Here is a 26,435-nt window from a genome sequence, read left to right as displayed (position 1 = left end):
AGACAGACCTGTGTTAGGTTTGAAAAACAAAATGCCTTCTCAGTCTTAGCCCTACACTGTCAAATGGTTAGTCTAGTCTTGCTGACTTCACATGCGCAGTATGTAGTTGTATACTTGCAGTTATTTATAGAAAAGTCACTCGTAAGCAGTTAAGAAAGGTAGACAGTTTTCCAGTAGCTCCTTTAGGGTAACCTGTGCTGCTAGAGCCGATACATCTGAGCTGGCTCTGTCTTTGTTCAGCACAGCACCTGAGCTGACGAATCATGTGGGAGATTAAATTCAGAAGCAATATTGTCACATTTAGCTTGCGCAAAGCATGCACTAGCAAGTGCTTCCAAAATATTGGACCCTTCCTAAGTAGTACGTTGCCATGACCAGATCAGTCTCCACTGTGCTACCCTAACTCAAGTTCTCAGTAGCCTAAGGAGTAAGCTATGAGTATTCATCTCCATGGTGCAATGAAGACCTGCCATACAGGCCCTGATCATACAGGAAATGTTGAGCCTGATTCCTCCATAAAGCTCATTCCATGACTTGGAGTAGATGGGGTGATGCAAGAGTTGATAAGACATCCAAGCTCAAATCATGTTAAGATTTGAAAGGGAAAGTCAGTTAGTGTTTTGATACACTGTATTTAGCCTGGTGTTCCTGACACTACCAGTTGTATAATTTTTAGAATTTACAGCTTTTCATTATCTGTGTCCAATGCAACATGAGAGTCACATCTGTCCAGAATTTCCCCTCTAAATTGCTCTCTGAGTAAACATGCTTGTAGTGACAGTATAGTTCTCACTGCTTGGAACAGTCTGACTTCATATTACTGACATCATAGTTGGTCTTAATTGTTTACTTTGTTAAATTAATAGAACGCTTCTGGAATTATATACTTAATATTTTCACTATAAAAATGAGCAGAAACGTGTGTATCTGTCTGCTATTGCATTTGAAATGGTAGGATTTGGTCTTGCACAGTGTCAAGAACTTTTCTGCTTTTGTAGTTTGGGTGGAATAATTTGGATGCAATCACAGAGTATTCTCTGCCTTGTAGTAAACAGGATTATGGGACATGCCTTTAAGTAATGTTTGTAATAAGTTACTATATACCTACAAGTATTCATACACACATGCATGTGTTACATTCACACTTTCTAGATGTAATTTCTTTAACAGCTCTACAGTAATTGCTTAGCTGATTTGCCTTCTTTATATCTATATATATATCTCTGTTAAGATATCCTTCCCACTGTTTCCTTTTAACTGTAAGTGAAGGCTATCAATACTGCTGTTGCAGGACCCAGGGTTTTTAACTGCTTAGTGATTAGGGCTCATTTTGCCTCCAAGGCTCCCTGTTAACCTGCAATTTTGGACTTTGGTGTTGCAGTAGAAGCTGAAGAAGATATAACATGGAGAAGTATGGTAAGAATCCCAGAGGCTTCTAAACTATAGTGATTTAGTTAGAGTTAAGGGAATATTTGCCTGCCTTTTCAGAACATGCCAGTAGAGTCACAGGCAAAAGTTACCTCATGAAGTACAAATGAAGCGGGGTCAGAGTGCTCCTCCATGGCAAACCATTGAGAGAAAGAGAAAAGCTGGAAACAGAGCCAAGGCAATACCTCTGGGAAAAGGGACTGGGTATGAAGGGCTGAGGACAAGGAGCAGCCTGCTCTGAGTGCATCTGGCCCTCTCTGTTTTCTGTGGGGCAGCCCCTGGCACTCATCACCCCTTGGCAATGCAGCCAGCCAGGCTGTTGCTGCTTTCCTGTTGCCAGCAGTCAGCTGCTTCCCTCACCTGCAACTGGAGCTGGCTGGCGTGGTTTGTGTGATCTGTGCAATACTAGTGAGAAAGGGAAAAACAGAAACCTCAGAATTGTATATACACATATGGTTACACAGAAGCATTTGCCAGTGTTTGGCTGCAGGATAAGTCTGGAGGGCAAGGTAATGTCTTAATTAAAATGCTAATAATGTTGACTGTATGAACTTTTATAAAGTTTTTTTTAAAGGGTAACATATAGATAAGTTATGTGGTTAGTGCCTTATTGATACCTGCCTTTCCAAACAGCAAACAGGTGTGGAAAACTACACAATTTGTGAGTTGTCTTCAGAAACAAAGATTTCTGTAGTCCCTTCCACTTAGAGATTACAAAGCCTGAACTAAAGCTGGTGAATGACATGGAGTCAGAAGGCTGTTTAGAACAACAGGTATTTAACCTGGAAGTCAGTGTGTCTTACACAACCTACTCTGCATCTTCTCTACAAAGGAAAGAAGCTTGCAGCAGACATTCTAGCTGTAGCGAGACACATTTCCCCTTCACAGATCAACCTGACTAGGCTGGCATGAAAATGAAAGGGAGTCTTTTCTTACCTGCAGAGGACAGTTAGCTTTCAAAAAGCATTAACCTCCACCAGGCTCCATCTCCTTCACAATCATAATATTTTAGCTTAAAAATCATAACATGTTAAAGACAATTCTGCATTCCTTTTCTCTAGCCTCTAGCTTTCAAATCATGGGGTTATATTCAGGTCAGACTGTCAGCTTTCTCTCTGCAACAGTCTAAAGGCTAAATCCCTTTTAAAAAAGAAAATAAATCTTCTGTTCTCACATAATGACTTGGTATCTGGAGCTGAGGCTTCATAGAGAAGATCAAATAGGCTGAGCCTTGTGACAGAACTGTAAGAAATGGCAGCTCATTATCCCATACAGCAATGTCTCAATCGTGGTATTAAAATAGACCAAAAGGACACTTTCAGTCTTTGAATGTTCCCTGAGACAGATGACTAAGGATATGATTCCTGTGATAGGAGCTGGTACCGCTTTCATGCTGTGTCTGTCGATGATTGTCACTTGTACTCTGGACTCTTACATTGTTACAGCTGCTCATTCAAGTGCTACATGGAGTTAAATTGGCTGGTTGTGGCATGCAAAGTGGTATCAATACCTGGGGTACTGTGCAAAAGTTAATGACTCATGGGCACAGATGGGGCCAAAAGTGGTTACGAGAGGTTGCTTGACAGTAAGCCCTGAGAAAGTTTGAGAAGAACGGAGGTAAAGGAACTATACAGAGAACAGTTCGTTCTTCCTTGCTAATCTTTCCTTTAAAAAGACAACAGGACCCTTGTACCATTCGGACCCAACCATGAGCTCATCTCAGCCTGCACACTTTTCTCCAACAGCTGCAGCTGTGTTATAGCAGCCTCTGTGGTGCTAATGGGATAAAAGCATTTCCATGTGCTCTTTTCATTCAGAGAGTGTACAACCCTTCCCACAGCCTCCAGTGTATCCTCATTCTCTCGAAATGAATTCAAATATTAAAGCTTGTTAAGTTTAATTATTGCTTAAAGTCTGGGAGGAAACAAAATCTTATAGATGCTTTAAGCTGTTTCAAGGCAGGTACGTATAAATTGCAAACATGCAATCGCTTAAGGGAAATTCAGGAGCCGTCAGAAAGCAGTAATAAATACCAAAGAGAATGATCATAACACTTACAAGGTCTTCTCAACCACATGTATCAGGTTTTGCAGTTCCTGGCCTGGTGAACGCTGTTCCTTCATGAGGGCTTCTCATGGTCAGGACCTGCATAGGTTGAACTTACAGCCAGAAGGAACAGTGTGGTACCCCCTGCCTTTCCAGACTTCTATAAACAAGCCTATGAACAGGTAGATTGCTACTGGGACAACTTTATTCCTTATCCTGAAAAAAGTTGAATCCCCATAATTCCAAATGACATGAAGGGGAAGAGCTTGCCTTCAGCCCTCTTACCAACCATGTGCAAAACAAAATCCTATTTGGAGAGATATTTTTGCTTCGGAGAGTACGGAATGAGGCAAGTGAATGGAAAGTTTTCTCCACTACATACACTCCTGCTATGCCTCTGCTATGCTTCTACCAACACAGGTCTTTTCTGATTTTGGGGAAATACTGCATTATGCATGGACAATGGTTCGGTCAGTGGATATCTACTCTTTTATTTTCATGGAACTTTCTGTATATGTGTACATACACACACATACACACTTTTAACAAGGCTGTGTCTACTCATCTCCTCTTCCCCTCCTTTTTCAAATACAAAAGCTATTGCTTTAATTAAGTTATACTGTAGCAAAACAGCATCATAACAAAAACTAGACTATTCAGGCAACATTGAGGGGCAGTGCAAAGAAAACAAAGAAGGTAGCTGTTCTTACGGAGGGGATGAAGAAATAAGTGTATTTCCTTCTTCTATTGTTAGACTGACTTCAAATTGAAGTTCACAGGAAATGTCAGTTTACAATTTAGCATCATTCTCTCTTCTCCCATTAGAGTATCCATGATGATATCTGGCAGCAATAGTAATATCAGGCAAGGTCTGCTGTCTTTTTTTTTTTTTAAGTATTTATATATTTGTGGAGAAGCAACCACCTAATCAAAATAGAAACAGTGACTTACTTTCACTTTTGCAGGTCCTACATACTTCTTAACCTTGTCTTTTTTTTATTAATGAGCGATTTCAGTTTTCTTCTGATGCATAATCACATTACTCTTTCTTCTTGTATAAAAAAATCCTCTAAAATTTTAAAGCCCTATGGAAAGGACCTGTCTTTCTGTTTCTAAAGACCTTGATTTTGGTCTTTATACCATACAGGGAAAAAAGCCATCATTAACAGATCGAGGAAGTGCTATACAGTGTTTCTTGGAAGGGGATGTAAAGAAGTATAGATCATGTTTTGTGGAGAACGCTACATCTAGTATTGTGGTTGGAAGAACTGAATCACTGTTTTTTCACATGGAGATGGGACTGTTTGCTAATGCCTCTTGACAGTGTGCATTGATGATCCTTGTCCTCTAGGCTGAGATCTAGTAAATGCTGATAAATTCCAGACTCTAATCAAATAACTTTCAGAAACATTAACGTTTGCTAAATAAACATCTTTTTCTCTTCTCTGTTGCATGTAACGGATGCTTTTAACATTGTTTACCACTCTCTCTACAAAGCATAACAGATGGCCACTGCTTCTAATTAAATAATTATATTACCTAACCTTTTCTTGGGGAGAAAAAAAAAAAAAGGCTTGAGTTTGAGCTTGATTTTTCAGTTTTACTTCTTAATTTCTATGAGGTGTCTTACATCTGTCATTAGTATTTTCTATTAATGATTCTGATGATGAACATAAGAAGAAAGTTTTTGGTTGAAAAATCTATTGCCAGTTTTAAATGAAAGAACAGCTACTTCTCTTGGTGTAAATTTTTGGGTTGGTTACCAAAAGTCTGTGAGGAAGCACAGAGCTGTTAAGAGCTGTTAGAGTAAGGTGGTAGATCTACATTGCTCTCAGAGACCTTGGGACTGCTCAGAAACACCCTCCTCTTCTTTATCTACACATAACCTGCTGACACAATTCTGTAAAGGATTTTGTGTTGATAATCTCTATGTATCTTCTTTGCATGTTCTTCGTGAAATACTAAGCTGACTGATTGAGTAGTAGTGAGATACTACACTGGCAGACATTTACACATGCAAAGAGCCATGATACGGTGGAAACTGGCCTCAAAAATACATTGTGTTCAAGCTCCCAGGTTCAGCATTTGTACAGACAGAAATGCGGCGGGGAGAACTACCTGCTGGTGAGGTTAGTCTGCTCTCTGAAACATGTTTGTCCTGCTGAGAACCTGAGCACGCTATCAAAATGAATGCACTGGGAGTGTGCAGGAGGGTACTGGCAAGATTGAATCTTTCTGCAGCAGGCTCCCGTGTGTGCATGTGAATGGCAGAGTGAGAACAGAGACTCCTCAGATTCAGAATATACTTGATTCCTAAACATTTCAAGAAACTATTTGGCCTTTGACATTGATGACATACCATACATTGCTAATAATAGCATGCCTGAACTTTTGTTAGAAAAACAAGCACATCCCACAGCAATTCCCACACTCTGGGGTTAAATCACCACAATATCTTATTAATGGCAGGGCTGATGAAATACAGAGAAGTAGTAAATCTCAGCTGAATAAAATTTGTTTTCCTTTGAGAAGTCTTTTCTATGAGATGGAAAAGAAGAACAATAAGGTGTTAGCTAGCCATTTGTCAGCACTGCTGCTCTTGGACACAGATAGGGGTGACAGGATGCTCTTCTTGTCCCACCTTCTTCACAGTGTTGAGATCTTGCACAAAGCTGCTGATATTCTACCGCATTATTATGACAAATACAGTTTCATTAACTACCCTTAAAATAAAGGACACAGGGGTAAGAGGAAGAATTTACCAAGTTAAGATAGAGGAATTCCTGGATGGAAATACTATGAATAGATGAGCATGGAGAGGAAACTCAGTCTGAAGGTTAGGTTGTATTACTTTTGTTCAGTTTTTGTAAGATGAGCGAAATCTATCTGCAAGAGAAGTTCATACTTGGATATTAAGCCTAGATCTGCATGTTTTCTTTGTTCACATCCACAAATAGCACAAAACTGATTCTTCACAATGACAGAAATAGTGGGATTTATGCCAAAATTCCCTAATATTTACTGTTCATGCATCTAGGAAGAAATGAGTACAGAAATCTGTGTGTGCAGACAGGGACAAAAGTTCATTTCATTATAAAGAGATCTGGATTTCCTGCATGAATCTTGGAGGATGTAGTAATTAAGAGAATAATATTGTTTCTACGGGGTCATTACATATAAGATAGCTGCCCTGGTATTGAACTCATTTCTCACCTGCCAGAACAGAACATTGAAAACTGTGTTGTTTGTTTGATACAGAGATTCCCTGTTTGGGTTTACTGAGTACCTCTTCTGAAGGCAAAGAAAAAGTATGCATTAAATCAAAAAAGACAAAAGAAAAATTAAAATCAGCAAGATGGATTGATGTCCACATATTTTAAGTGGAATGGTTTGAGTTATCTTGAGGTTTATTTGCTGATGTTTTTATCCCATTTATGCTGACTATGAGCATATCCTGTTGCTATAGGCTAATGTGGAATGTACTCTGCTTTTAATGGTCAGAGTTCAGTGGTTTCATTGTATTTTCACAAGCAGAAAGCTGCTCCTTAACAATTTAACTTCAATTTTTTTTTGTCCCAAGGGTCTAGGCATATGCTGGGAAGAAAATGTATCACAAATTTCAAGTATGCAGACTCTTGTGGGCTCTCAAAGACTGTAACTACATAGAAATTACAGTATCAAGACTTCATGGTGGTACTAGAGCTGGGGCAGAAAGTGTAATGTAGTGTGCCTCTGGTTATGAACCAACAGTGTATTTCCTTTGCAGTCATTCAAACCAGGAGAATAATCAGTTGCCGTTTTGAATCAATGCTGCCTTCTTGCATGTAGAAATCAGTTTTATGCACTAGAAAGGTTTAGAAGCAGAGTTCACATCTCAGGATCAGCAGGAAGCAATGGAACTGCCTGTTGTATACTGTTTTTAACATTTCTTTTTAACGTTGCTAAATTGGGACCCGAAGCTCAGTTGAAAAGCATCTGCAGAACTTCCGCTTGTCCCCGTAAAAAAGAAAGTTTTTGCCATTCCCACAGGAAGCCGCTGTCACGGCTGCCTCGAAAGGAGCCTGCCGACTGCCCCCGTCTCTTCCCGAGCCACTCGCCGCCTTGCGAGCCGCCCTCGCGGGCCGGGCCGGGCCGCGCCATGCGGAAGGGAGAGGAGGCAGCGGCCGCCAGGGGCCGCTCTGCGCCCGCAGGCTCGGATCGGTCTTCCCGCGCGCCGCGGCCTGGGCCGGCGGGCCCAGAGTCAGTGCATAGCCCTTGCGAAGCCCGTTCAAATCCTACCCAGCGCTGCTGCAGGCATCACACACACCCCCTCCCCCTGCCTCCCCCAGTAGCTGTACATGAGAAAGGTTGCTAGGCAGTTGCTTGAGCAGTGTCTCTTTGTGACCACCTGTGACCACCTTTGTGACCACCTCAGGTTTTTTGTGTGTTCCCGAGCGAGTTTATCACTGCGCCCTAAAGTCGATGTGTGTATTTGCACAAAGGGATTCCAGTTCCGATTTTTCCCACCTCTTACTGTCTCATCATTATCACTCCACCAGCTTTTCTGTGCTTATTCCAACAGTCATCTGAATGCCACAACTGAATACTTAAACCTGTGACTGAATCATTGGGATAGATGATAACTATCTTGGTGTAAACAGAGGATTAGCTGTAGGTTTGGGATCGGATTTCCTTAAAATAGCCAAGCGTTCTGACAGGTGACTTCACACCACCTGCAGACCTTGCTGGTCGGAGTTGGTATGTGCTGAGGAACGGTGAGGCAACAACAGACATTCTTACACCTTGGAAAGGAACCCAAATACAGACTGAACATGGACGGGTTATTTTGTGGGTAACAAAACTGGCGTTTGTAGGACAAACATGACAATTTTACCTCTGCTAACTACATCACAAAAAGTGCTCCTCGCTGAATGCCTATTATTGTGCTTGCAGATTGACTTCATATGTACCATATGTGCTTATTGTCGTTGCATTGTGATTTCAAGCTTTTATGACGTGATAAGCCATATATTAATAGTTTTAACAGAAGGTGCTCTAGTTGTTAACATGGTAACACCTTACAAGAACAATATGTTATGTCCATTTTTGATTCTAGAAATATGCAACATTCTATGTTTCAGAATGCATAAGGTAAGTGCCTAGTTAGTGCTTAGATCTGCTCCATATATTATCTTCCACGCTGTTGCTCAGTCCTGCTGTAAAACTTTTCTGCCTCAGACTGCAAAATAATAATTCATTTCCCAGGAATCTATTTGGGTGCAAGCTGTAAAAGCAGATCTGGAAGTTGTGAGCACATTTACTCTTGCTTAATCTTACTCAAAACTGAACTGATTACTATCACTAGTATAGTAACAGGTGTTCAAATACATCCAAGTTATCACCCTAGCTTGAAGGGATTTTTTTTTTCCTTATCGCATTCAGGTTATCAGTGACATACAGATTACATCCTAGTTACATTTAGCTCAGCAAAAATTGTGCTGTTACTCCTGTAAATGAGTTTCATAGCAGCAGGATTCCACCCAATGACTGAAAGTGATGTCAATAACTTTTTTTAAAAAACAAGGTACCAGGTATATAATGATCACAGTGGTCCAAAGCAAGCCAAACAGTGATGTTTTGATCACAGAATCATGGAATCTCAAGGGCTGAAGGGACCTCAAAAGATCATCTAATCCAAACCCCCTGCCAGAACAGGACCACCTAGAGTAGGTCACACAGGAACTCGTCCAGGTGAGTTTTCAATGTCTCTAGAGGAGGAGACTCCACAACCCATCTGGGCAGCCTGTTCCAGTGCTCCGTCATCCTCACAGTGAAGAAATTCTTCCTTGTGTTCCTTTGGAACCTCTTATGTTCCAGCTTGTACCCATTGACCCTTGTCCTATCACTGGACATCACTGAGAGGAGCCTGGCTTCATTATCCTGACACCCACCCTTTATATATTTGTAAACATTAATGAGATCACCCCTCAGCCTCCTCCAAGGTAAAGAGCCCCAGCTCCCTCAGACTTTCATCATAAGGGAGATACCCACTCCCTTCATCATCTTTGTAGCCCTGTGCTGAACTCTCTCCAGCAGCTCCCTGTCCTTCTTTACCCAAGAGGCCCAGAACTAGACTGATCTGATCATAAGAAAAATTAAGGAACTTTATATTTAGTTTACATTTTAGGTATCTTAATAAACAAGATAAAATAAAATGAAGCTGGTGTGTTAAAACTTTCCTTTAGTTGCATCATGAAGGGGACAGACAAGGGTAAAAATGCCAAAGGTAATGTCTTTACAGTAACTCATTTTAGCCTGCCCTTCTGAGTAGGCAGTGCTCAGAAGCCTTTTTCCCTTTGTAATTTCTTATTAAACTGTCATAATTTGGTATGACACAGTTTTCTCCCAAGTTGGATGCTTGATAATAGACTTCCTAAATATCACCTTCAGTTCCATTGGCAAAAGAGAAACCTGTCTGAAAGAAACGTTGGATCAAGTGTTGGTGATGGGACAATCTCAGGGTCCCATCTGAAGATAAACATAAAGAGTTCAGGGTATTAAAACCAATATGGTCTATTGCCATGCTAATGTTAAGTTCTTTGTGTAGCTTGGACTTGTTGTCTCATAGACACATTTCCATGTCTCATTAGATCCTCTGAAATAAAAGCTCTCACAATTCCTGTACAGTGGAGCAGTCATTTTTTTATTTAATTATAAACAGGCTATTTAGGAAGACAGACTAGCTGTCTCTTTTCCAGGTTAATAAAGGTGGCCCATCCACCTATGTCATGGCCAGTTCATGACTTGTAACAATTTAGTGAGACACATCATATAGATCAAACGAAATTCTGTCTTGCTACTACCACAGCCAATGGTTGAAACTTGGCATTCATAATCAAGTCTGATTTATTTAATTAAAAACACAATAAAAACATTAAAAACATAGTAAAAGAAAGTACAAAGACTACAAAAACATGAAATACAGAACTACAATAGTTTTTTTCAATTGTAAGGATCTTGTTGCCTTTTGACTGAGCTAGCAAACGTGTACAATGTCAACAGATGTAAAGAGTGCTTTCTTTGACAAGCGCTTTGCAACTCTTTCCCATCGGGAAGCAGAGAGGCCTAATTCAGTAAGTAGTTCAAAGTTACCTTCGAACCACTTACCTCTAGATCCCACAGGAAAACCTGTAAACTTAATTCTTGTAGCATTTGTCAGTTCCTTAATTTAATATTCTAGATGTTTATATTTGTTAACTTTTTCCTCTGCCACCTCTCTCAGGGTAGCTGACTTACTTTCGTATCTAATAGTTACATCCACTACCCGTGCTGTCTGATTTTTAACAAAAACCAAAACAGGTTTAAATAATTCATTGTTCTTATCCCTAAGTAATGGCTCTTGAAAAATAAGACAATCATTCCTTTTAGCCTCCTCTATAAGAATTTCACAGATATCATTATGGTGCTTAATTCTGGCTTCTTGAACTGCTGGGCAGAAGCCAATAATATGGGCAATGGATTCAATTTTAGAACCACAATGTCTACAGGTTTTGTTTAGGCTTTCTTGTCTACCTCTTGCAAGGAATTCCCTTGTAGGGTAAACATTAGCCCTAAGTTGTAGGGCAGTTATTATTTTCCTTGGAGGAATGCTCCTGTTGTTACCAATCCAACTATTACTGATCTTATCCCCCTCAAAGTTTGTAATACCATGGCTCTGGGATTGCAATTTGGTCCATCTTTGGAACTCTTGTTTTCTCCAGTTACACAGCTTAGGGTAGTATACTTTCACAGGAGATCTTCCCCATGCTGAGTACCCCTCGCTTCCCTCATTGGACATAACCATGACAGATTGCGGTTCCCAGATCGATGGTATCTTTTCTTTGTCCCCACCAGCTATAACCTCCACCAGCTATAACCCATAATTTTAGAATATTCCTTCTCAATATTTTCAGTTTTTGCACTAGATCTTATGATTTCATCAGAACACTGGGCAAATCTATGCAGTCTTCTGGCTTGCACACAGGGAATTAGTGCCACCAATCTGGTTATGCCCAGGCCTCCATCCCTGATGCTAGAATACAGTAAGGCATGACATACTAGGGGGAAGATGTAACCACCTCTTCACAGAGGATCGAATTGCCAAGTCAAGCAAATTAGTGACTTTTGCATTGGATTGGTCCGCCAAGTATATTATTCTAGGGATTGCATACCCTTTCAACCTCTTGTAACGGTTTTAAAGGCACCTTATCAATCAGATGTAGCCATTTTCCCATTTTTGATCGTAACTCCAGTTTAGATATCCCAAACCATGGGTCGATTTGCAGACCCATATTCTTTTCAGAGTTACTTGGCGTGATCAATTTAAGGGGGGTATTATTGATGACCCAGAGATTACAATCATTGCTGGTATATGAGCCTTTAGTGGGTTTTATTAAAAACTCGTGACATTTTTCCCCCTGTATTTTGAGACCTGTAAGATCACAAAAGGTCTCCAAGATTTTAATATTATTAACCTTCCATCCCAGGAACTACTTAACAAAACCAGATCATCCGCAAAAGCCATTGCTGTTATATTAGTATTGCAATGTTGGTACCCACATCCCTTATTTTCCAATTTACACAGCAGAGGGTCTAGAGATAAAGAGTAACAGTGACATAGTGACCCTATGAAACAGTGACCCTGTTTCACACCCACGTGAATTCCAATTGGGTCAGTGCTAGCTTTTTTCATGTTAATAGACGTTTCATCGTATTAGCTATCAATGTAATTAGATGATTGTCAGTTCCCTTCTGTTTTAAAACAGCAATAATATGGGAGTGATTGACAGTGTCAAAGGCTTTAGCTAAATCAGTGAATACTACACCCAAGGTATGATGTTCTCTCTTGGCATGTTGTATAAGAACCTGTAGCAGTTTTACATTTTCTGTACAGCCAACTGATTTTATAAAGCCTCTTTGCCTTGGGTTTATTGGAAATGCTTTTGTCAGCTTAGCTGTTAGAATTCTTGAGAATAATCTCAGGATGGCTGATCCAATGGTAATCAAGTGCCAGTTATTAATGTCATTATGGCGCTCAGGTAGAGCTCTTTTAGGTATTAGCACAGTTCGGCATTCTTTGACCTTGTCAGGGACTGCTGCTGATGTTAACCACAAGTTGAATACTTCTATGGTGTGTGGGTGAGGTCTGGATCAACCTTAACAAGGTCTTTCACACCCACCCTGTCAGGTCCCAGTGATGATTTCATACTCATTTCTCTAATGTTCTTTGCAATTTCCTTTGCGGTTATCAAGGCTTCAAATACCGTATTATCTGCCATGCCAGAAGACTGAAAGTCTGCCAGGCTCCTGAATGCTCCTGGTGATTCCCATCTGGACTTAAACACATTGTGTATTTCCTCCAGGGAAATATCACATTGCAGGGGTTCCTCTCTGTCCAGGATGATACCGGCAAGTTTTCCCCTATTTGGGTAGAACAGCGGCTGGAACCTCAGGATTTTACACCTTCTAGTGGCCCTTTTCTTCATCCACTCTTTTGAGGGTTTCGAAAAGGTGGCTACCTTAGGCTCCTGGAGTTTCTGGGATTGGTTGGTGTACAGCTCAGTAGTCCTAAGATATAAATGTTCATAGTATTCATTAATCGTCTCCTTGTTCAAAGTAGATAGATAGTCCTTGCCTTTCATCACTTTTTCAAATAACTTGTGAAAAAAGTCCACATCACCTGTTGTTAAATGTTCTGATAATACTTTCCGATAATGACCTTTTATTTAGTCCTTATTGTGTGACCCAGTGTCTTCAAGATGTTCCACATCTTGCTCAGCCTCTATAATGGGTTCAAGATGTTTTCCTTTAGTAGGGAAGTTATACAAGTTTCTTCTTTTATCATTGATTTGCTTTGGTGTTTTCGATGTTAATTGCTCTGAGATTAATTTGTTGATGTTTCTCCTCCCTTCAAACTGTTTATCAAGCTTCTTCAGTAATTCAGCCTCCTCTTTGGTCCAGCATTGTTTGTGCTTGCCCCTATTCGTACTTTCTTTGGGATGAGAAGCCGCAATCCGCTCTCTGTTTCGTGTAACTGGATGTGCCAATCTCTTACGTTGTCCCAAGCCAGTTTTGGTTTTAAAGGTTGCATGACATTCCTCACAGGTCCAGCCTTTAGGAGGAGGAGGAGATATCATTACTCCTTTACACTTTGGGAAGTGACAGCCAATGCTGTGTTGTTTCTCATTGGTCCTCCCACACTTAGCACATTGGTACAGGATCTTTTTCTCCCCATGTGCTCATTTCACTGGTCAGTCATGCCTGACATGTTGTTTATCCACACCCATTCCAAAAGGAATCTTTATCACTGGAGTCTCAGGGGTTTAAGCAGGGGTGTTAACTGTGCTAGAGGTAATTGCACCATATCGCCCAGGGGTGGGGTCTCTGGTTCCCCATCACTTTCCACCTCTAGAGGGTGTGGATAGTATTGTCTGGGGAGAGTGGGAGGAGCTATATCCTCAGCTGCCTCTGGCAATATAGACAGTTTGTCAAAGCAAGGATCCAAATAAAATTAACTACCTAACTTGTTTCCTTTTCTGAAGGAGAATGGTTGGTGACCTCTCATTTCTCTAAACAGCAGTAAAATCCACATTATTTGAAAGAATGGAAAGTCCTTGATGAAACAAACGGGGTGCATAAGCAAGTGCCAGCTGGGTGACTAGTATTTTACATAACAAGTGAGAATATATATTTTGTGAATCTATTTAGTATTCAGCCTACGAGAATATAGTAACCATAGCAACCCCCATCACCTGTTTGAGACACTGAAACATCTTAATGAAATGTTCGCCAAATGCCCTGCTAATATTTGTAAAATGCTGATGATATTATCTCTTGGAGAGAGCTACACTGAAAGACAAATGTTACAAAATGTTTGAGAGTTGTGACTTCCCAGTCTATTATCTGCTTTCTCCTTGCTCTTGTACTTTGTTTTTATATGTAAGTTTTATCAAAAGCAAAAGACTAATGGGTAGAAGGAGTCACTGCAGGGATCAGAATGATGGACACATCACCCTTCACCCACTAATATGCCTACAATAACCACCCTCAGTTAAGTGTTCTGAAGGCTTTAGTGGTTTGTGGCAGCCAGAGACAACATAAAGGGAAAGGTTTCCCAAAAGGATTGAACATGGGATCTCACACAAAGGCACCCAAAACTAAATGAATAACCACAGATCCCTCCCTTGAAGCAGTTATCAAGTTACAAAGGCAGTTATGCCATTACCTTTATTTGCAGATTTCTTAATCACTTAAAGCCATAACAATAATAATCTTTCTGGCTGTAGTGAAAGCTTCTGACATTTTAGACTTTGCATTTCAGGTGTTCTCCCTTTCTTTTCAGTTTACAAGCTGCAACTAGTCAGAGCTTTATGCTTCCAAAGTCTAAAACGTGGACATGGCAGGTAAATTTTTCTGCAGCATTACTTCTGTGCCCCACAGCCCTAAAGCTAAGGACACTGGGATGGACTGCAAAGATCCCTCGCTAAAGTGTGATCACCTTTTCCCAAACAACTCTGTGCTTTCTCCTTTTTTTGGTGGTGGACTTTATTTTCCCAGTCTGTAAACTACTTAAAGAGGCAGGTTGTTATCAGTTGTCTGAAGATCCCAGTGAATTCCTTTGGTAAAAGATATACAGAAACTGTGTTTAGATCATAAAAGTCTTTCATTTTAATTCCTCTCTCACTTCAGTATGAAGTGCAGTATACTGTGTATATGCTTCCATTCCTGAGTGGACCTGTAGAAGGAGGGTAGCAAAATCAACAGTTAGCAAGTGATTTAGTAACCGGGCACCGTGGCTGCACAACTGAGCCTCATTCCTCTGTCTGTGCTGAGGCATTTTCATGTCTAATTTTGGACTGCAGCACCATGTAGTACCAAGTCCTTTACTCTTAATTGTAGGTGGTAGATGAGAAGCCAAGAGCACTAAAACCGTGACTGGCTGGAACTGACAGGATTGTCAGGACATCAGTCTCCATTGCTATGGCCATAAGGAGCTTCTTTGTGCCCAAGAGGTTTGGAAAAGGTCTCTATGAAATGGGAATTAGGACCTTCACATAGCATTGCAATTTTGTAGTATATTACAGCAAAATAGGAGCTAAGGAAGATGTTGGAACAAGAGGGAGAGAATGAGCATATGTGACAAAGTTCGGCCCTAGGGATCAAAATCTATATGAAACAGCCTAGAAGGCATGCATTAACCTTCACTGTTGTCACTGTTGGGGTAATCTGTGGTAAGAGCTACTTTTGTACTTTTTTTTTTCCTGCTGTTGCAAAATAATGCTGTCAGAAAGTGTATTGCAGGCAGGGGTTAGAATGGTTGAGTCTCCTTGTAAATAAATATGTATACTCATTAAATAGGACACACTGAGGAATATCTGCAAATTTCAGCATTGAAATGACAAATGTAGACTAATAATAAACCGTGGAAGTAGGAGATGCAAAAAATTAAAGCCTCCTGGTGAGCATTTTATTTCTGTGCTGGGCTTCATATTCCACAACTCCTACCCGAATCAGATTTTCTGAGTTACTTCATCAGATTTTCTGAGTATCTTCATGAAAATGTTTAACACCAACTGTGAAAATATAGTTTTCGTAGACCAGTCAGGTTTTTTATTTTAGTACTTTTTATAAGAGTAGCTTGTAAAATAAGAATCAAAGGACGGGATTATGAAACTGGTTTGCCTGGAACTTGGAGAAGTACATTATCTTTGCAGTCATTGTCTTTTATTGCCAGTGCCATTTAACAAAAAGGGAGGCCTGAAGAGGGGACACATCTGGAAATGTGAGCTAAATAAAGTAAAAATTCTTTTGGAAACTGGTAAACCTACACTATACGTGCCTGTAATTAAAAAGAACAAGGTACAGTGGCTCGTAAAAGTACCATCTGAAAACAATTTAAAGGTTATAAAAGGGCTGTTTGGCACAGATAGAAGGGTGAGACCTGACCAGACCAGTCCTCTCAGGGCAGTCCTCCCAATGGGCCTATTTATAAGCACAGCATTTCAAACCCCTCCTTAGCTGGTGAACACATAAATAATTTTAAGCAATGTTCCTGGTGAGAAAAAGCATTAATGCAACAGGGAAGACTCTCTGAAACTGTGTCTTTATTTTACTGCTGTGACTAACGCTTTGTGGTATCTGCCCACGTCCTTGAATTACTTCATTTAAAATCCTCTGCTAAGGAGGTTCTTTGAATTTTGTTTGAAATTCTTTGCCTGTTTTTCTCATTTGAAATTAGAAGATTGTGATCTGTGTGTGTGTGTGTGTGTAAAACTTCCCACATAAATATAATGCATAGTCAGTATCAAGGGCCTCGCTGAAGCAGTGGGAAGGGATAGTAATTCAATTTTTCGTAGGTAATCTGACCTTGACAGTAACCCCAGTGAACTCCAGAAACTTATGAGTCAACGCATGAGTCACATATGTTAGCAAATTCTCAGTTGTATAAAGAGGTTTTCCTGGACAGAGTCTAAAGACTTCAGGTTTGGATTTAGGTTTTCTGTTGTCGTTCCGCAGCTCACCCCCTGCAGACCTTATCACATACAATGCAATCCATTTGTATCCTGGCTAGAGAGATACTTCATTCAGTTGTAGGGAAGATAATCTGAAAACATCTTTCTTATTTTTTTAACAGAGAAAGTCCAAGCATGCACATTTATTTTTACTTGAAGAATTTGAACGTATTTCTCTTACACATTCACATGTGTACACACACACCAAGTTCTAGAAATAACTTCCATAGTCTACTTGTTACATTGCCTGATCAATACTGTCTTTCCCACTCCGTCTACTTATATTTAGCCTAGAAACTTGTAGTCATGTCTGCAAAGAATCCTTTTTTTTCTTTCATTCTTGCTTATGGAGAAGCCTGTACTAGCATGATTATACTAATGTTTAAAGACGACTTAGTATTTTTAGATTTATTCTCTCCTTTATCCTGAAAATTAAGGCAGCTGAAAATAAAGACAGCTTCAATACACAGTTTGAGAAGTACAATGGAGGCCATGAAAGGCTTTACTCATGGATTCACAGGTAGTTCACAGGTTGCAGTTTGTATTACTATTGTTTAAGATACAGTCATGAGTCACTTCACAAAGTTTTCATGTGACCTTGTTGCTGTATAACTGACAGACAGGTAACTTTTTCATCTCCTCTTCCTAGAGGTTGCCTGTTTCACAAAGGCCCTTTTTCCTTGTGGCAGGCAGCTGGCATAGGTAGCTGGGGCACTTGAGAGAAAAGTGAAATTTCCTTACAGGAATATTCTTGAGGAGGTTCAACTGCAAAAAGATCTGAGCTGAAACGTCTGATTTCAAGTCTGTGAAATATTGGCTGTTTGTCCCTCCAGTAGCATTTCGCTTCAGGGGATTTGTAGAGAGATGTCTGAGCTCTTCTTTTACTTCAGTGTGACCAAAGCTATATAGTGTAATTCCAGGAAAATACAGCAGAATTTTAAAATAGCAAATGGTTTCTGAGAAGAAGAAAAAAGATGGTGCAGAAATCTTCCAGTTTTTCACATTAATGCCTTGCCTCAACTGTGGAGCTGAAAAGACATTAAAATGCCAGCATTTCTTCCCTCTTGGAAAGTTTTGCAACACAGAGTAATCTCTCTGTAATTCTTCCCGGACATGGCATAGACCCAACAGTGCTTAGAATTTCTCAATTCTGGCACAGACTTTCTGCATGGCATATGATATGTCTAACCTGCTGTGTGCAGGCTGTAGAAAAACTATCTTGTAGAGCAGAATGGCTTAATTGTGAGAACGTTCACATTTTTTAGGTAAACCTGTGGCACTTTCATTTGGAAAGGAAGGATTTCCATGGCTTGATGGTCTCAGTAGCTACCTGCTTGCTTTAGATGGCAACTTACTAGTTCAGGTTTTAACTAGTTTCAGTGAAATTATGGCCAGGTGACTCTTCATCGAACACATGTGATCATACGTTTAGATATAACTCCTGGAATAGCAGAACAGTATCGATTTTGACAGCTACTGTTTGGTGTTTGGCTGTAAAAGGCATATATTGTCCAACTTTTGGTATTTGCTTGAGTATTTATTTAGCTTGAGTCATTGCATGACTGACCTGCAGTACGTCACTAAATAAGTAGTTGGTACAGAATACAATGAAGTAAAGTTACTCTTTTTTTCTATGCTAGTGGTATTTACAGAAACATACAGTAATTCTTGTCTTGTTACCATTCTTGTTTTCATGGCTGCTTAAGACTGGAATATTAAGAAGAAACTGGTGTAATTTAACTAGTATCTATTACTTTTAGTGTAATGAGGTATAATTAGCACTGAAGTATCAACTCATTGTAAAACCCTAGGAAATAAAATGGAGAAAATACAGTAACCTAATTATTATTTCCATTTAGTTTGACATATATATTTTACAGAACAGATGTTTTAGAAATTGTGAATCCTTATCACATCCTTCTTTGTCAGCCTTTTTAATTTAATGATACTTGTATATCATTTTGGAATAGATGATCATAGAATCACAGAATGGTAGGGGTTGGAAGGGACCTTCAGAGATCATCTAGTCCAACGCCCCTGCAGAAGCAGGTTCACCTAGATCAAGTCACATAGGAACATGTCCTGGTGGGTCTTGAAGACCTCCAAGGAAGGAGACCCCACAACCCCTCTGGGCAGCCTGTGCCGCTGCTCCGTCACCCTCACAGTGAAATAGTTTTTTTCTTATGTTTAAGTGGAACTTTTTGTGTTCCAGCTTCATCCCATTACCCCTTGTCCTGTTACTAGCTACTATAGAAAAAAGGGATGTCCCAACCTCCTGATACCCACCCTTTAGATATTTGGAGATCTTATTAACATTTATAAATAAGATCAACGTCTTCTTATCACCAATTTATTACACATGAATGTGCACCAGCTTGTTCAGTCTAGCAGATCATGTATCTGCTTCATAGCAGATGTGGTTAAATGAAATCTAGCAGATATTATCCTTTTGATTAAAATTCCTTAATCAAAAAGTCTAGTCAGGTTTGTCATTTGCAAGTGCAGATGGATCGCTCTTTTAACCACCTTTCTGTCTGACTGAGCTGTAGATTAGATTGCATAAGTGATGGAGAAAGAAGTTATCCTGAAGACGTCTTCCCTTCTCTCTTGTCTGTGGCTGGTGCAGTCCCAAGCGCGATCAGAGCAGTTTTGGAGATGCTGCAAATAACCAAGCAAGGGCAAATGGTCATATAAGGACCAGTCTACTAAGAGGACTGGAGCTCTGATCTTTCTCATCTCTGCCTGTTTTAGTGATTCCCTGCCAAAAGGCTGAGTCATCTTGCTTGAGAGGCAACAAATTTCCCAAACATCTGCCTTACGGATATCTGTGTGTGCTGTGGCTTTCAGGTGTATATTTGTAAATTTAAGGATGTCTGATATTGTTGGTCTTGTTTTTAAACTTCTGTTGGAAAACATGTGTTGCTGTTTAAATATCCATATGTCAAACACTCTGACGGGGTAATCAGTTTATCTATATTGTATTCACTACATCGATGTTGATCAAAGCAGTTATGCACTGCTTTGTGAGATCCAGCTCTGCAAATCTATGTTTTTAAATCATTGTGTGACACTTTCACATCTTGAGAACAATTTTTCACATTAACACTATTTCAGATTTTTTTTTTCATTTTTCATACTTTCTTCTCAGAAATTTGTCTTCATCTTGAAACCTCATATTTTGTGTCAGTTCTTGTGGAGGTTATTTTTACATTCCAGCATTGCCTTCTAGTGTTATCTGAGGTTATTAAATAGTATTTTGTATTCTGGACATCCTGCTCTTCCTGCAGGTGCCAATATGAAATTGCCGAGGGAAAGACTATAAAAACCCATTAGAAATAAATAAATGTTGATTTTTCAAGCTAGGTTTGTCTCTTTCTAACCTATGTGCTAGGTCATATTTTTTTCCCTTCAGCAACTCTTTGACTCCTACCATATAATCAGATCCTGGGGTCTGATCTGTCTCTATTTGGCACAGCTCTGTAAAGAGACAGAGTGAGTCTTCTGTCTTTACAGTATATTGAATTCTCTGGGCCCAGAAGGATTTCCATGTCAGCTGAAATTCAGCTAATGAGAGAAAGTCCTTTTCTCCACTTCCTGTTCTGCACTCCTCCTGCAGCTGGTACAGTCATAGCTTGGTCTGGACTACATTAAATTGTGTTACACCAAAAAACCCCTCCAGTGACTAATTACACATTAGGCTGCTTTGCATCTGGTCCGCCAGTTCAAAAGTGTTCCCATGTTTGGTAATTTATTGGAAAGAATTAAGCTGATTAAGGAAGGTTTACTTAACAAATCAGAATAAGCAAAAGGTTCAGATTTTGAAACAGTGCAAAACTTTTATTGTCAAGATTGTCCTTGTCAGAATTTGAAACTTTCAACTTGTCCACTGCATTGACAGGCACTGAACTAAGCCTCATCCCACTAAACTCAGCTGAACTTTTCCATAATGAGTTGATGTGCCAACAAAGAACACACAATACCAAGTTTACTATGCTTTAGTAAAAATATAGTTGTACATAACATACAATTTGTAACTGGTATTACATAGTGGTGGGTTTTACTGATGTTTGTAGGTACTCACAAATCTTTTGGGCTGCTTAAGACAGCTCAGGACACATGCTAAAATTACTTCTTTATCTTAAGAAGCAACAGGAAGAAGGATTGTGAGTTAGTGCCCAACACCCATAGCTCTCACAGGTACCTGCTAACTACTTTTGTCAGGTCAGGAACAGAACAGATCCTGAACTGAAGTTCTTGATTGTCAATGCTGCTGGTAATAGAAGTCCAGATAAAGGTACTGTGCCTTGTCTCTGCTTTAGTGAATGGGGCAACATGGTGCTTGAGACATGAGGCTAGATGGAGGGCTTGTGTGTCTGCCCTTTTTGCCTGAGAGGTGCTTGGTATGTGATAAGGAGTGTGACAGGAACCTGAAGTGAGCAGCAAGGTCAGAGCTACTTTGGTCCTTCTGTGTCAGCTGAAGTCACTGCTAACTCTGATCTTTCTGGCAGGTTAAACTGAGGTTTGATAAGGGGAAGTCTGACCATTTCTACTGATAACCAGAGTTCACAGAACATAAAACTGTGAATGGTTTGGTACATTCGTGGCCAAAGAATTCTTAATTCCATAAGAATCTTCTAAAACTACCGAGCTCTCAACTGTGACTTTGGTCTCACTTATACAGATCTTTGCTCCCAGTGATGCTTGAACATATACTTGCCACCCACCTCCTCTGGCTGCAGTTCCTTCTGCAGGTTCCCATTAGACAGACTGTCAAAGTTTCCTCTTTCAGGCACAGAATCTTATTTTATTCCCCAAAGACCACATGACTGTGTCATGCATGTGCATACACTTAGGTTATAGATGTGAAAATGTGTATGCAGAGGAAGGTGTAAAAAACACTACCTATCTTTTGTTGCTTACCAAGCAACAATTCCTCTTCCTCACCTCTAGCTGTACTACCTTCAAAACCAATTTGGAAGTGGACCCTGTCTCTTCCTCTTGTGCCACTCAGAGACCTTAAGGAAGTGCAGAACTTAGTTTTCTGACTCCACCATGTGTCATAGTATTGCTGCTGTACAGGTTGATAGCAACTACATTCCTCAAAGGTGGAAAGTGAATGGTGGAATTAGAATGGGGTCTCTCTTTGTCACTATTTTTCAGTAAAAAACGAGTCTGCACCCCACCTTGAACGTGTCTCATTATTTTTTTAAAAAATATGGGGTTTTTTTCCTAACACTGAGTTTTTACTGTAAAGAACTAACTCATGTTTCGATACCACATTCTGTGCAATTCCCAATTCGTCCTGTAAGGAGCATATGTTGTATATGAAAAGCTGTGCATTTCCCAAAACATTCTGCAGCTGTTTGATCTTCATAATGTCTGAGTTCTTACTGAACTTCTTGCATGAAAACTCTGAATCTATTCTCAGAAACCCTTTCTTAAAGCACTGAAACCACATACAAAGTTTTCAGGTGAATCCTATGTAATTCTTAATGATTTTGTTAGTTTGCACCTTTTGCTAAATCACCTTCCCCAGGGATGATTATCCCTAAGGCTCCAATTACTTCAGAAAAGCATTTTTATGCTTCCTTTTGACTGCATCCTGGAGAGGATTCTCCTACATTTAACCGCAGTAAAAGGTCTTTGCATACCATGAACTCATTTCAAGTGGCACGTGTTCACTGAGCTATGTTTGGGGAACAGAGGACAAGAATTCCTCTTAAGTACTCTTAATGCACCTCACTCTGTGCATTGCAGCTGCTTGGAGCTGTTGTGCAAGTGTGCAGGACTAGACCCTGGATCCCTGGAGGATCCCTAAGTTGTCTCCACGTTTTGCTAGTGTAAATGGCTGGTGTTACCCTTATGAAATGTGCTATGCTGATCTCTGGAGATGGCTGGTTTCTGTTGTACATTAAAGCATACAACTGAATCTTTCCACCTGAGGACATGAAGCAGGCAAGAGCACAGTTGGCCCTGGATAAAGTGCAATTGTGTTTTTAAGATTTTCCTCCATGCCTTGCTTCTGAGATGGACAGTGCCAGTATTACACAAGCTCCTTTCTTGGTTGCAATCATTATTGCTATTAAATGGAAAAGTAAATTAATTACTTTTTTTCAGACCCTTTCTTCCTTTCCCCGTGACATACGTAGTGCTGGAGCTTATCATAAGTTAAAAGGAAATAGATTTTAGGAAGCCTTTAATTAAAATCCTGGCAGCACATCTTTGTAATATTTTTTTTCCCTGCAGCTCAATTCAGTAAGATTTCTTGGACTGATACGAACTTTTCTGGATAGTGACTACTTTTCGCCTTGGTAGATAAAACCCTTGCAGAAGCAAACCCATGATATTGGAGCTTTTCTTCAGACATCAGATTTGTCTGATTGTCCCTTGAGATCAAAAGACAGATTTCCATTTAGAGTGGAACAGAGAGACTATCAAGCTTCTGAACTGATATTAAGTTAGAGGCAAAGAATTTGGAGAAGAGTGGGTGGTATGAATTTGCAGGTTTGTACTTTTCTGCCTTTTTTTAAAAACCCAAGAAATGTGTCATTCAGCAATGACACTTCAGGATTTGGAACTTTTTTCTTTTTGCCTTTTGTTTGTTTCTTTTATTGAGAGCCACCAAGGGGCAGCAGACAGAAGTTCATTTCATTAAAAATAATAATAATAAATTAACATCTACTGTTTTTCCTTTTAAGCTGCATTTGGTGTCCAGTGTTATCTTGCAGAAAGAACTAAACCTCAGGAATGAGGAAATTACTCTCTGAAGAAGGGAAAGCAGGTAACACGCTTACGCTAAGGACGATTAAACATTTGTCACCGAGACAAATCAAGCTTTGCAGCAAAACATTTCCACAGCCTATGGATTCACACACGGACTTATGTTCCTTCCCCCAGACAGACACATGCTCTTGATGTGGATGGCAGACTGTATTTCACTACTTCCTGCCCATGTCATTATGTCGTTCACTTTTTAATCAGCCGCGAGGAAGTGAGTGCTTCTGGAGTGCATGTGGCTCCGGCTCGTACGCGATATATATTGCCGTTTTACCGGGCGGCTATGAAGCGTTTCTGCGTCACTCTAACGTTTCAGTAGTTTCTACTGTACGTTTACATTTGCTTGCCGAAGCCCTGGGAGCCCGCTAAGCTTTAAGTAGATCCAGAGCATTTCGATGAGAATGGGCATAATCTCTTATACCGCAAATTGACTTCCCTCTTTGTAGCCCTAGACACTGTTTCCAGCTGCTTTCAGCCTTTTAAATCCTTGAAAGCTTTCCTAATCCTCCTGTAGGCAGCCTTTATGCGCTCTGGCTCCCTCCCCTTCCTCCTGATTGGCGAGGCTATGGCATGGCCTAATGCAGCCAACTCCAGCATCTCTAGGCTGCGGTTTGAAATAAGAGCCAGGAGGACAGTTGCCTCCCCGTTCCTGACTTTTCATAGGCTGGGGAAGGAAGGTTGGGAAACTTGACATTGTCTTAAGAAGAGTTTCCTCTCCGCCGCCAGCAAAGGATTAAAAAGAAAAAAAAAAAAGGAAGAAAAAAAAAGGGGGGGGGGGGGGAGGTGGGGGGAGTAGGGTGAGGGCAAACTTGCTTACGGTGGGAAACTTGATGGATTTCTGCCCCGCCGACAGCAGCGCGGTGTGAGCAGCCCTTTGCCGGCTGGATGGATGATGGGAATCTCACCATGAGGCAGGTAAGAAGCCGCTGGCAAGTCGAGCCGGGCCAGGCGAGGCGAGCCCCGGCAGCCTGTCCCGGGCTGTCGGGGCTCGCCTCGCCTGGCCGGCCCTGGGAAGTACCGTGGGGGCATGAAAGCGGTTTGCGAGGGATGTAAATCAATTCCAGTTTTGCCATGGTTTAAATGCATTGTGTAGGCTGCCTCGCAGCCCCGTTTCTGACAAGCGAAAGGAAAGGACTCGCTGTGTTATAAACCTAAATATGCCAATAATTCAGCCCAGGGGTAATTTATTAAACAGCTCTGCATGAGTTCCTTGCCTGCTAGTACTTTAATCTTGTGATTATTTTAAAATGTAGTAGTTTCAAGCTGTCTCGCAGCTTCACAAAAGTACTTTAAAATGGGTTTTCTAGGGATTCTCCCCTCCCCCAAGATTATTTAAATGAGTTTTTTTAAGACTTCTATTCACCTGAGGAGACAAAAGGAGCTTTATTCTCATTCTCTCGGTTAAAAACCAGAGTGGCAAAATGATTTTTATTCTCGCTGTTCATAGTTTTACAACAACAATGTACATTCAGAAGAGCCTTATGGGACTAAGCAGAATTGTCTGGGCTGTATCTTAAGACCGAATCAGAGATCTGTCCCAGTTTAAAAAACCTTGCCAGTGTACTTCCGAAACTTGCACTTAGCACGTTCTTTTCTACGTAGGCAATGAGTAAATATGAAGAAGTGAGAATTCTCTAGGTTCTTTTCTGTGTGGGTGTTATTCATTCAGTTTTCCGTGGGGCTTTTATAGTACATGTCCAGGGAATGCATGTATGAGGATTTTGCACCTGTAGTGCAAATGGAGCATTTGTTTTCCGGTCACTTTCTGAAACTGTGGTGGGAAAAGTCAGCTTCGTTATAGAAAACTGGTTTAAGTTACAGGAGGTGGGGAAGGGTGAAGAGACAATATAGGTGGCGGAAAGAGAAAAGTTATTTATTTCTTGCACTAGCCAAGGAATTACTTTTTAGAAAAGCCTTAAGAGTGCAATCCTTGTCCTTGCGAAGAAAAATGAAGGGCATTTTACCTACCGGAGTTGGTCAGTTGGATGCACGTAGTCATCAGAAGTCATTATCACCACAAGAGGGTACTTTGGCACAGGGGGTTGCCAACGAGGACCGAGAAAGCAGCAGAAATGTTACAGGATGGCAATAATAAAAAGTAAAATGCTCCGTGAAACGTGCACTTTACTCTCCTGATATATTTCTATACAAAGAATAAAACTCGTAGATGGTGGAGCAAAGCAAACAGCATAGAGGGGGGCGGGGGGAACGTTAATACACACAAACCCGCCCTCCCCCTCCAAAAGCGGAGGAAAGGGAAGGAGAGACACATTCCAGCCTAAAAGGAGGTGCAGCCACGGGCGGGCTCGTTCTTGCCTGGCCCGTCCCGTCCCCGCTGCCGCCCGCCCGGCTTCCGGAGGAACGCACCTCCGCGCCCCCACCTCAGGGCCTGCCCCGCGGCTTGCCCCGCCGGAGTGTGGCCGGGGGCTGTTTAAACACCTGCCGGCCGATGCGGCTTCGCTCTCCTGTTCCAACAGAACAATTCCGGACTCGTGTCTCTCCCGGTTTAGGCTGGCTTGCTGTGCACAGATATTTTCAGTTTGGCCGCGGAAAGCCCGCGCTGCGCCCTCAGGGCCTGAGGGGCAAAGTCGGAGGGGAGGTGGGGGCCAGAGCCACTGCACACATCGGGCCCCGGCGGCAGGCTTAATGTTTTAG

At 40.9% G+C, this 26,435-nt stretch overlaps 1 protein-coding gene across 2 annotated transcripts in view; it reads left to right on the top strand.

Annotated features, from left to right (window-relative positions):
- Positions 1-26,435, top strand: part of MID1 (midline 1) — a 192,903-nt gene that overhangs the window by 11,365 nt on the left and 155,103 nt on the right. The window contains exon 1 of one of the 2 annotated variants that reach the window (XM_061998761.1): positions 24,608-24,695. The exons of the other annotated variant lie outside the window; for it this stretch is intronic. The gene's annotated coding sequence lies outside the window, so the exon portion shown is untranslated. Of the gene's footprint in view, positions 1-24,607; positions 24,696-26,435 lie in introns of those variants that run through there. 2 annotated transcript variants of the gene reach the window in all.

The sequence above is a fragment of the Colius striatus genome, chromosome 1 (assembly GCF_028858725.1).
Source record: "Colius striatus isolate bColStr4 chromosome 1, bColStr4.1.hap1, whole genome shotgun sequence".
NCBI classification, from domain to species: Eukaryota; Metazoa; Chordata; class Aves; order Coliiformes; family Coliidae; genus Colius; species Colius striatus.
This window is presented reverse-complemented; position numbering and strand designations above follow the sequence as displayed.